The 8372-nt window shown below is 43.9% G+C and overlaps 1 protein-coding gene across 2 annotated transcripts in view; it reads left to right on the top strand.

The window, feature by feature from the left end:
- IPCEF1 (interaction protein for cytohesin exchange factors 1) overlaps window positions 1–8372 on the top strand; it is a 139246-nt gene that overhangs the window by 16250 nt on the left and 114624 nt on the right. The window contains exon 1 of one of the 2 annotated variants that reach the window (XM_025213566.1): window positions 5708–5753. The exons of the other annotated variant lie outside the window; for it this stretch is intronic. The gene's annotated coding sequence lies outside the window, so the exon portion shown is untranslated. Of the gene's footprint in view, window positions 1–5707; window positions 5754–8372 lie in introns of those variants that run through there. 2 annotated transcript variants of the gene reach the window in all.

The following is an 8372-nucleotide window of genomic DNA, read 5'->3' as shown; positions in this document are numbered from 1 at the left end:
CTGAACCCACAGAGAGACAACTTCCCAAACTGCATCACCTGATAATTGTCTGCCTGCCTATTTGCTCTAGAAACCATTTCAGGCACTAGCTGCTCTCCCCCAAATAAATCCTCTCAGTGCAAGAAGCAGGAAATCTAGGGGTGTATCTCTCCCATCCCCCTGTTGTGTAATGTCTCACCTCTGCCAAATCATTGCTTGCTCCCTCAAGAGGAAGACTAAGGAGCAATGGATCACCTGACTGCCCCACTCTTCTGCTCTGGACATGCTGTTTGCTAGCCACGCCTGCCTTCACCTTGCCCACCTTCCTGCCTCTTCCCCTCCCTCCCTGAGAAAAGGAGGAGGAAAAATAATTTCCCTTCCTGTACACACAACATTCAAAGCATTTCTGCAAATACCTGAAGGTCCCAGTGAACAGAAGCAGGGTGACCAATCATCTGTAAATTTTAAGGACATCTAAATATTTTTATGGACTTTACACATAAGTACTTTTAGCCATTTTTATGGACTGTCCATAAGTTTATAGATTGTTGGCAACCCTGTTGCCTGATAACCAGGGCTTAGGGACCCACTTTCTGTTTATCTGTTTATCCGTAAGAATGTAGGAATTGCTGTACTTGATCAGAGCAAACATCCATTTGTGTCTATCTCTTACGGCTAGGGACAGAAGTTACACAAACTGGTTTAAGTGATCAGAAACTGGGTTAAACTTGTAACAGAACAGACATTGAGTGCACATAAATCAGTTTGAAAGTGGCTGAAACCGGTTTGAGATAAACCTGGTTGAATGTTGTATCAGACTTAACTGATTTGGCTCAAACCAGTTTATGCAATGTCTGTCCCAGACCCCTTGCTCCAGCATCCCAGCATGCTCTCTGGGCTGAGCTTTGCTTCAAAGAGCTGGGCTGGTCCCTCCCCTCTGTTCTCTAGCCCAAGCAGGGGTGGGGCATGGCCAGATACTGGCCTGCCAAGGCCCCCAAGGCAAATTCCTCTCTCCATCCTCTCTCCCCACTGCTGGCAAACCCTGTGGACCACAGCCGGGGTTTGCCAGCCCCAGCCACACCTCCATGGCTTTCCTGCAGCCAGGTAGAAATGGAGTTAATTCCACCCTCTGTCCAGTTTGCCTGCAGCCAGGGAGGGATTAACCAGTTCTTCCACAGTGGTCCCAGAGTGAGGGAGAGAGGCAAGCTAGTCCCCTGTGTGCAGATCCAAGACCTGTACCTGTGAGCCCAGAGCTAAGACCTGCAGGACCAGACTGAGAGGTAGGAAGTGTTGTCAAGGACCTGACAATCATCACACATGTGCTGGAGATGGAGTTAAGGGAAGCTGCAGATAGCTTCTGGCTGGAAGTTGCAGACCAAAGAATGCAGGCAGCTATATTTACATTATAAAGCAGAACCTGTAAAACCTAAACCAAGCCTTTTTGAATGCCGGGCTGTGGGGAGACACTCTGCCCTCAGGATTAGTAAGACTTATGCAAGGCTTTCTCTTGTCTTCCTGATCTACGTTTTAGACTAAGTTGTGTATGCTGTGTTTTACTGGGTGGTATCTTAGCTTAGGCAAAATTTTTTGGTAGTTCCCTGTTGTATGCTTTGCAATTTGCTGTGTTCAATACTTACTTGCTTCAGAGAAAGGACTTGTTTCCCATTCCCACTCCTCAGTCTGGCAGCAGCCCCCCCCTTCCCCCCCAGCTGGTGGTTGGCATCCCATGTGTTGTGCTAGCCCTGGCTGGTGCCTGGCTACACCCTTTCCACTCCAGCAGAGGAGGGTGAGAGCCTTGGAGGGTGTCTCTCTCTCTCTCCCCCTCTGCCCCACACTGCCTTTGGCAGGTATGCTTTAGCACCCCCTGGCTTCTGGCTTGAGCCACTGCAGGTACATGCCCGCATTACCTGTTTTAACAGAGAATGTCTATCCACTTATGAATCGGTTTAATTCAAGCTTAGACTAACCTGCAAAGAGTGAATCAATTCAGGCTCAGGCTTTTCTAATGTCTGTCCCTAGCCAATGGGACTATGGGCCCTCTTCCACCACCTCAAAAACCTCTGCACTGCTTCCAGTTGGATTGTTCCCTGTACCTTTTAATTTATGCCTACCCTGTCAGATGGCCACTAAAATCCTGTGACCTTCTAGCTGATCTCCTCTAAGCCTTGACCAAGGTGTTCATATACCAGACAAGGAAGAAGGTGCTAGCTGGAGGTGGCCCAGGTGACTGTGGAGCCATCTTCCTTTCTTTCATCTGTGTATGGCTCTGAGTAGAGTTTCAGTGGGTGCCATTCAGTTACTCCTGCTATGCCTTCAGTGAACAGTGGGCACTGGCTGGGGTTCTGTATTTGGTGTCCTCCCTTGGAGCCCTGGTTATTAACTGTAACCTTTACTCCCATTCCTGTTTTGTCTTTGTTGTTCTAAGAAATCTGTTGTTGAGCACTTAGTGGTCTTCCTCTAGCCACCAAAAGGGGCTTGTAGTGTCTGGTGGGCCTAGACATGTTGTCATGGCAAAACTCATATGCCTGTCTCTGGGACATTACCAGAGGCTTCCAAGGGGTATAAGCATGTATGGCATAATAAGCCATGATAAGCATGTATGGCATAATCTGTTCTCTACAGTGAGCTTCATTTGGGCACATCTACAAAAGATATTGCACAGTAGACTAATTAGCTGTGCAGTAGACATCTCAGCATAGGTGTCAACTCCATGGGTGCTCTGTGGCTCAAGCACCCACCAAAAAATTTAGCAGGTGCACTGTGCACCCAGGATTACAGCATGGAGGTGCTTGCAAATGTTAAAGAACAAACGAAAACAAAACACGCTTTACTGGAAGCAGCAATGTGTGACTTCAACCTGGCTCTGCAGCTTCTGTAAAGATCGAGTGCTTCAGCGGGACTTTTTGGTGCTTTTAGCTAAAGCTGATTCAATCAGCTATTAGATAAAAGCACCAAGAAAGCCCCAGTAAAGCGCCTGATCTTTACAGACATCACAGAGCCGGGTAGAAATAATGCACTTCCTCTTCTGGACATGCACAGGGCTCAGCGCAGGAGCGCACTGAGTTAAAAGTAAAGTGCCACGGTTTTTTGGTTTTTTTTAAGCACCCACTGGCAAAATCAAAGTTGGCACCTATGCATCTCAGTGTTTACATGTGTGCCCCTATTAGACTGGAGTAAACTAATTTACTCCGTAACAGGATGGTCCTTGGATAATACAAGGACTGTCCTGCTGTGGAGTAAAAAACTCTGCAGCAGCACACGTGTAGATGCTGCCTGGCTGGATGGCATACAAGGGTGCTTCAGTGAAGGGGCTGCCTGCTGGTTAGCCCCACATTGAAGCATACTTGTGCCCCAGCCAGCCCCTCAGCATGTTGACCTGTGGGGGAGCAGGCCCAGGTTGGTAGGCTGACCCCCTGGGTCCCCTGCCAGCTGGGGCTGCTCTACCCCAGCTCAACATGCTGCAATCCTGGGTACACATGCAGATATGCACCTGGGAGCAATAAACTCTGGAGTTTATTGCTGTGCATTAATAGGCATATGTAGATATGCCTCCTGCTCTTTAAGAGTAATCAGTTTAAGCCCTAGAGCCTGAGGTTTAATGTTTCATCCAAGGTCATCATTAAATATGATACCTCTGGATGTTATGGATATCTAGATAAATGTCCAAAACCTTTTCTAAATATTAAGGTTTTTACTTCAATTTACCATGACAATGGGTTCCACATTTTATAAACACATTTTTATTTTTATTTGCATTGATTTTGAATATGCAATCTTGTAATTTCATTGACTGCCTTTTTTCTGTTTTATGAGATGGGGGAATAAAAGTTCAGTACAGATTGCTCTGCTGAGCATTTTGCCCTTCAAACATTTAAAGTGGCAATGCAGATCTAAATATGCATGTACTTATCTTTTCTCTCATTATGTACCCTCAAGTTATAGAAAGATGAAAGTAGACTTTACTCTCTAGAAACATATTTGTACTTTAAATAGTTAGGATTAGGAGAAACTGAAATGCTTGTGACATTTATTTCCACTTCTGTTTCAAATTCATTTCTCCCTTGGATGAGGTATGGGAATCTCCTCTGTTTCTAGACAAAGGGTGGAGCCTTTGTCAATGAAAGCTGAAAAAATATAACATAGTAAGAAACCTACAATTCCTTCTGATCAAAAGATAATAGTATTGATCATATAGCATGTTCTTATTCTGCGGAATGTAATGGTGCTTCATAAAAAGTACACTGGTATGAATTTCCAAACATTGACTTCTTTCAGCATCACTTTAACATGGTACAATAACTACTAGGTATTTAATAAGACATTTTTGCTCAGTAGAAAAAGTAAACTTGACTTTAAAAAAGCCTTCAATCTGGTATCCCATGATCACCTCTTAGCAAAACTGGCCAACTGCGGCCTCGGCTTCACCATGATCCGCTGGCTGGGGAATTGGCTCTGTGATCAGACCCAGAGGGTGGTGGTTGATGGAAGTCAATCGTCATGGTGTGCTGTGACCAGTGGGGTCCCTTAAGGCTCTGTCCTTAATGATGCGGACAATGGTATCAGAAGCGGACTGGCCAAGTTCGCTGATGACACCAAACCTAGCGGTAAAGCATCCACACCTGAGGACAGGGAGATGATTCAGGCTGACCTTGACAGGCTCAGGAAATGGGCGGACAAGAACCCGATGGTGTTTGACACCGAAAAATGCAAGGTTCTCCACCTTGGGAAGAAAAACCCACTGCTTATAGGTTTAGCAGTGCTATGCTGGCTCGCGCACTATGGACAAAAGGGGCTTGGGGGTCATGATTGACCACAAGATGAATATGAGCCATCAATGTGATGCTGCAGCCAGTAAAGCAAGCAAAACGCTGGCTTGCATCCATAGATGCAACTCAAGCAAATCCCGGGACGTCATTCTCCTGTTGTACTAGGCTTTGGTGAGGCCTCAGCTGGAGTACTGCATCCAGTTTTGGGCTCCACAATTCAAAAAGGAAGTGGAGAAGCTTGGGAGAGTGCAGAGGAGAGCCACATGCATGAGCAGAGGTCAGGAAAAAAGACCTTATGAAGAGAGGCTGAGAGCTATGGGACTCTTCAGCCTGGAAAAGCACAGGCTCAGGGGTGATCTGGTGGCCGCTTATAAGTTTACAAGGGGTGCTCACCAGGATCTGGAAGAGCACCTGTTCACCAGAGCGCCCCAAGGGATGTCAAGGTTGAATGGTCTCAAACTCCTCCATGACCGTTTCAGGCTGAACATAAGAAATAACTTCTTTACTGTCTGAGCCCCCAAGGTCTGGAGTAGACTGCCACCGGCAGTGTTCAAGCACCTACTTTGAATGTCTTCAAGAGAAATTTGGATGTTTATCTTGCTGGGATCCTATGACCCCTGCTGACTTCCTGCCCCTGGGGTGGGGGGCTGGACTTGAAGATCTTCTGAGGTCCCTTCCAGCCCTAATGTCTATGAAATCTATGAAAATGTGACCGTATAAAACAATCTCATGTTTTCAGGGGTCCCTCTCTTTCCTAAGATGGTCTTTCTGCTCTTAGTTTACCCTTAATATCAATTCTTCTGGTTGGCATGGCATTCAGTCTTTGCTGTGACTACAAGTTTATGGCTTGTGGTTTGCGTAGTCATGACTTTTCAAAGATGCACGGATTTCCTCTTGGGCAATTTCAGCATTGCAACCAATTTGTGTAAGAATTTCCTCTCCATTTTGAGACGTATAGTATTTGGCAGGACAAGAGTGTGGCTGCTCACTGAACTTCCTAGCTAGTGGGTATGTAACTTTCAACTCTTTCAGCCTAAATTATAAGCTTTATCTTTGCTGAATGGCTACTTAGGTACTGATTTGTTTTAAACACCCCCTTTTTTAGTTGATGAAAATTACACTTGTACAATAAAGAAAGTTGACATATAACTGCTCTGTGTTGTATAAACAGCTGTTTAAAAGACATGCTTCCTTGGATGTCTTACATGGATTACATGGAGTAACACTCTTTAAAATGGGAATTCAGCCATTGCTATTTTGGAAAATGTCTCATAGGTTTATCTTTAAGCTAAAGCAAAAAACATCATAAAGTACTCTTTTTAGTTATTTTAGTAGAATCAGGTGTTTGTGCAGATGAATTTGATATGGAAATAAACATTGCTGAACCAAATTCAGTTTTTTAGAGAAAATGTGCAAGTTTTATAGCATGTTCTATATGTTTAAAGTGTTACATCAATAATGGGATGTAATCTGCTGCAGTGACAGTTAAATGATTTTCTATTTTTTTAAGAAAACAAATATATGAATCATCTTATCTTTCCTTTTTTGCTAATGGACATGACTTATGTGAGGTCTTATGTGAATGGTCTTAGCCAGCTAAGATTTTAACTCTATCTTTACTAGCATTCAAATCTTCTAAATACCTTTCTGCTCTACTAAAATAGAAAATTGCAAACACTTGGCTCAAGCCCAAACCCAGATTCCCCCAAACGGAACTCAGACATGCTGGGAGTTCAGATATGACATTTGTCCAGCCATCTGTGACTCCAAATAGATACCCATTAGGAAATGCAACTTCTTTCTTTACTGGAATCAAGTAACATGCAATGTACCTCTTGCAAGTACATTCTATTATTTCAACTAAGGAATCTAAACACAACTAAAACAAGATTTGCTAGGTTTTCAGTGGTACTGCTGTGTTCCAACATGGCATTTAAAACGAGCTTTTTTTTTTTTTAGACGTTATGTAAAATAAGGAGAAACATTTTGGTAATGCCCTATGGAACAGTATAATTTCTGAACTTTTTCCAGACTAACTTCTTGGGCACATGCAGGAAGTGGTGTATTCACTACTTGCTTTCACTGTCTACCTAAGATAGTGCCTTGCATCTCTCTATCTAAGATCCTGCTCCTGCCTCTGTTTCAAGGTATTTTGCATAATCACAGATCCTCACGGGAGGTGAGAGGCTTCATACCAGCTATGAACTGACTGCCCAGAGGAGTTTTCCATCTATTGACTCCTCTGTGAAATCCTATGAAATATGAACTTCCATTTCTACCCAGGAGAACTTTACAATCTTTTCTCCAATGCCAGATGAAGGGTGTTTGTGCCCCCAAACTTGCAATTAAAGATTTTTTTTTTTGGTAAAAATCTTGTTGGTCTAATAAAAGATATCATCTCTACTACAAGTCCTGATTGCCTTCTCTCTACCTAGGCCTTCAAGCCGCATTCTTATATGTGTGTTGGTGAAATGGAAGTTCCATGTTACAAGGGAATGGATTTCTGTGCGTGGATATTTTTAATGCATCTTCATTTTGACTTTATCCAGGTTGCAGACTTTACTTCTGACAAGGAAATAGTAAGTGGGTGCTCTCCTCCTTGCGAGTAAATATGCACGTGCTCATTTGCTGCATTCTTCACAAAAGCCATACTTATTTCCATTGGAAGGAACATACCAATACAATCATTGTATGTTGTGCATTTACAAGCTGCTTGTCAGTAGCATTCTAGCTTTCATGGGATTGTCCTGCCTATATAAAGTAGGGCTTTCACCATTTTAAGGCGAGTGGAGAGAGAGAGAGAACGACTTGCAGTAGAAAGGTATACAATTTCAACAGGACATTGTCAGACAAGGTTCTTTGGGTGAATCTGATATCTTTTATTAGACCAACTTAAATAGTTGGAAAACAGTTTTAAAGCAAGCTTTCGGGTTCAAAAACCCTTCATCAGGCTAAGGAAGTTTCAGCAGTTGGTGTGTGCTTTTCCTGGATGGAATGAAAAGTAAAGAAGCCAGTGGCTGGGCTGGTATGCATACAAGACAGGCAGTCAGTGAAAATGTAGATTGAGGAGTCAGTGGGTGAGAGACAGGCTGGGTTTGGGGTGGGGAAGAGAGAAGGGGGATGAATAGTGGAGAGATACCTGGGGGAGTCAGATGTTGGGCAGGTTATAATGTGTCATAAATCCAATGTCTACATTGTCCATGATTTTTAGTATCCAGGAGGTTGATGAAGTGGAGTTCATAGGCTCATCTCTGGAAAGTGTTTTGCAAGTTTCCTTTTAGGATCAGGACTCAGAGATTGGAGAGAGAGTGGTTTTCTCATGAGAAATGTGCCCCCACAGGTAATTGGGTATTCCTGTCTTTGATAGATTTCCGGTGTGCGTTCATTCTGGTGCGCAGTTGTTGTTTGGTCTCTCCTACGTATTTTCCATCAGGGCATTTGGTGCATTGGATGAGGTATATTACATTTCTGGAGGTGCAGCTGTAAGATCCAGGAATGCTGATGGCTCTGTTGTGGGGTGTAGTAATTGTGGGGGTGGTGGAGATGTGCTGGCAGGTTTTGCATTTCTTGTCATGGCACGGTCTGGATCCTTTTGGTGTGTTCTGGGCTTGAGGAAGTTTGCTTCTG

This window comes from Alligator sinensis, unplaced genomic scaffold, assembly GCF_000455745.1.
Source record: "Alligator sinensis unplaced genomic scaffold, ASM45574v1 scaffold1093_1, whole genome shotgun sequence".
NCBI classification, from domain to species: domain Eukaryota; kingdom Metazoa; phylum Chordata; order Crocodylia; family Alligatoridae; genus Alligator; species Alligator sinensis.
This window is presented reverse-complemented; position numbering and strand designations above follow the sequence as displayed.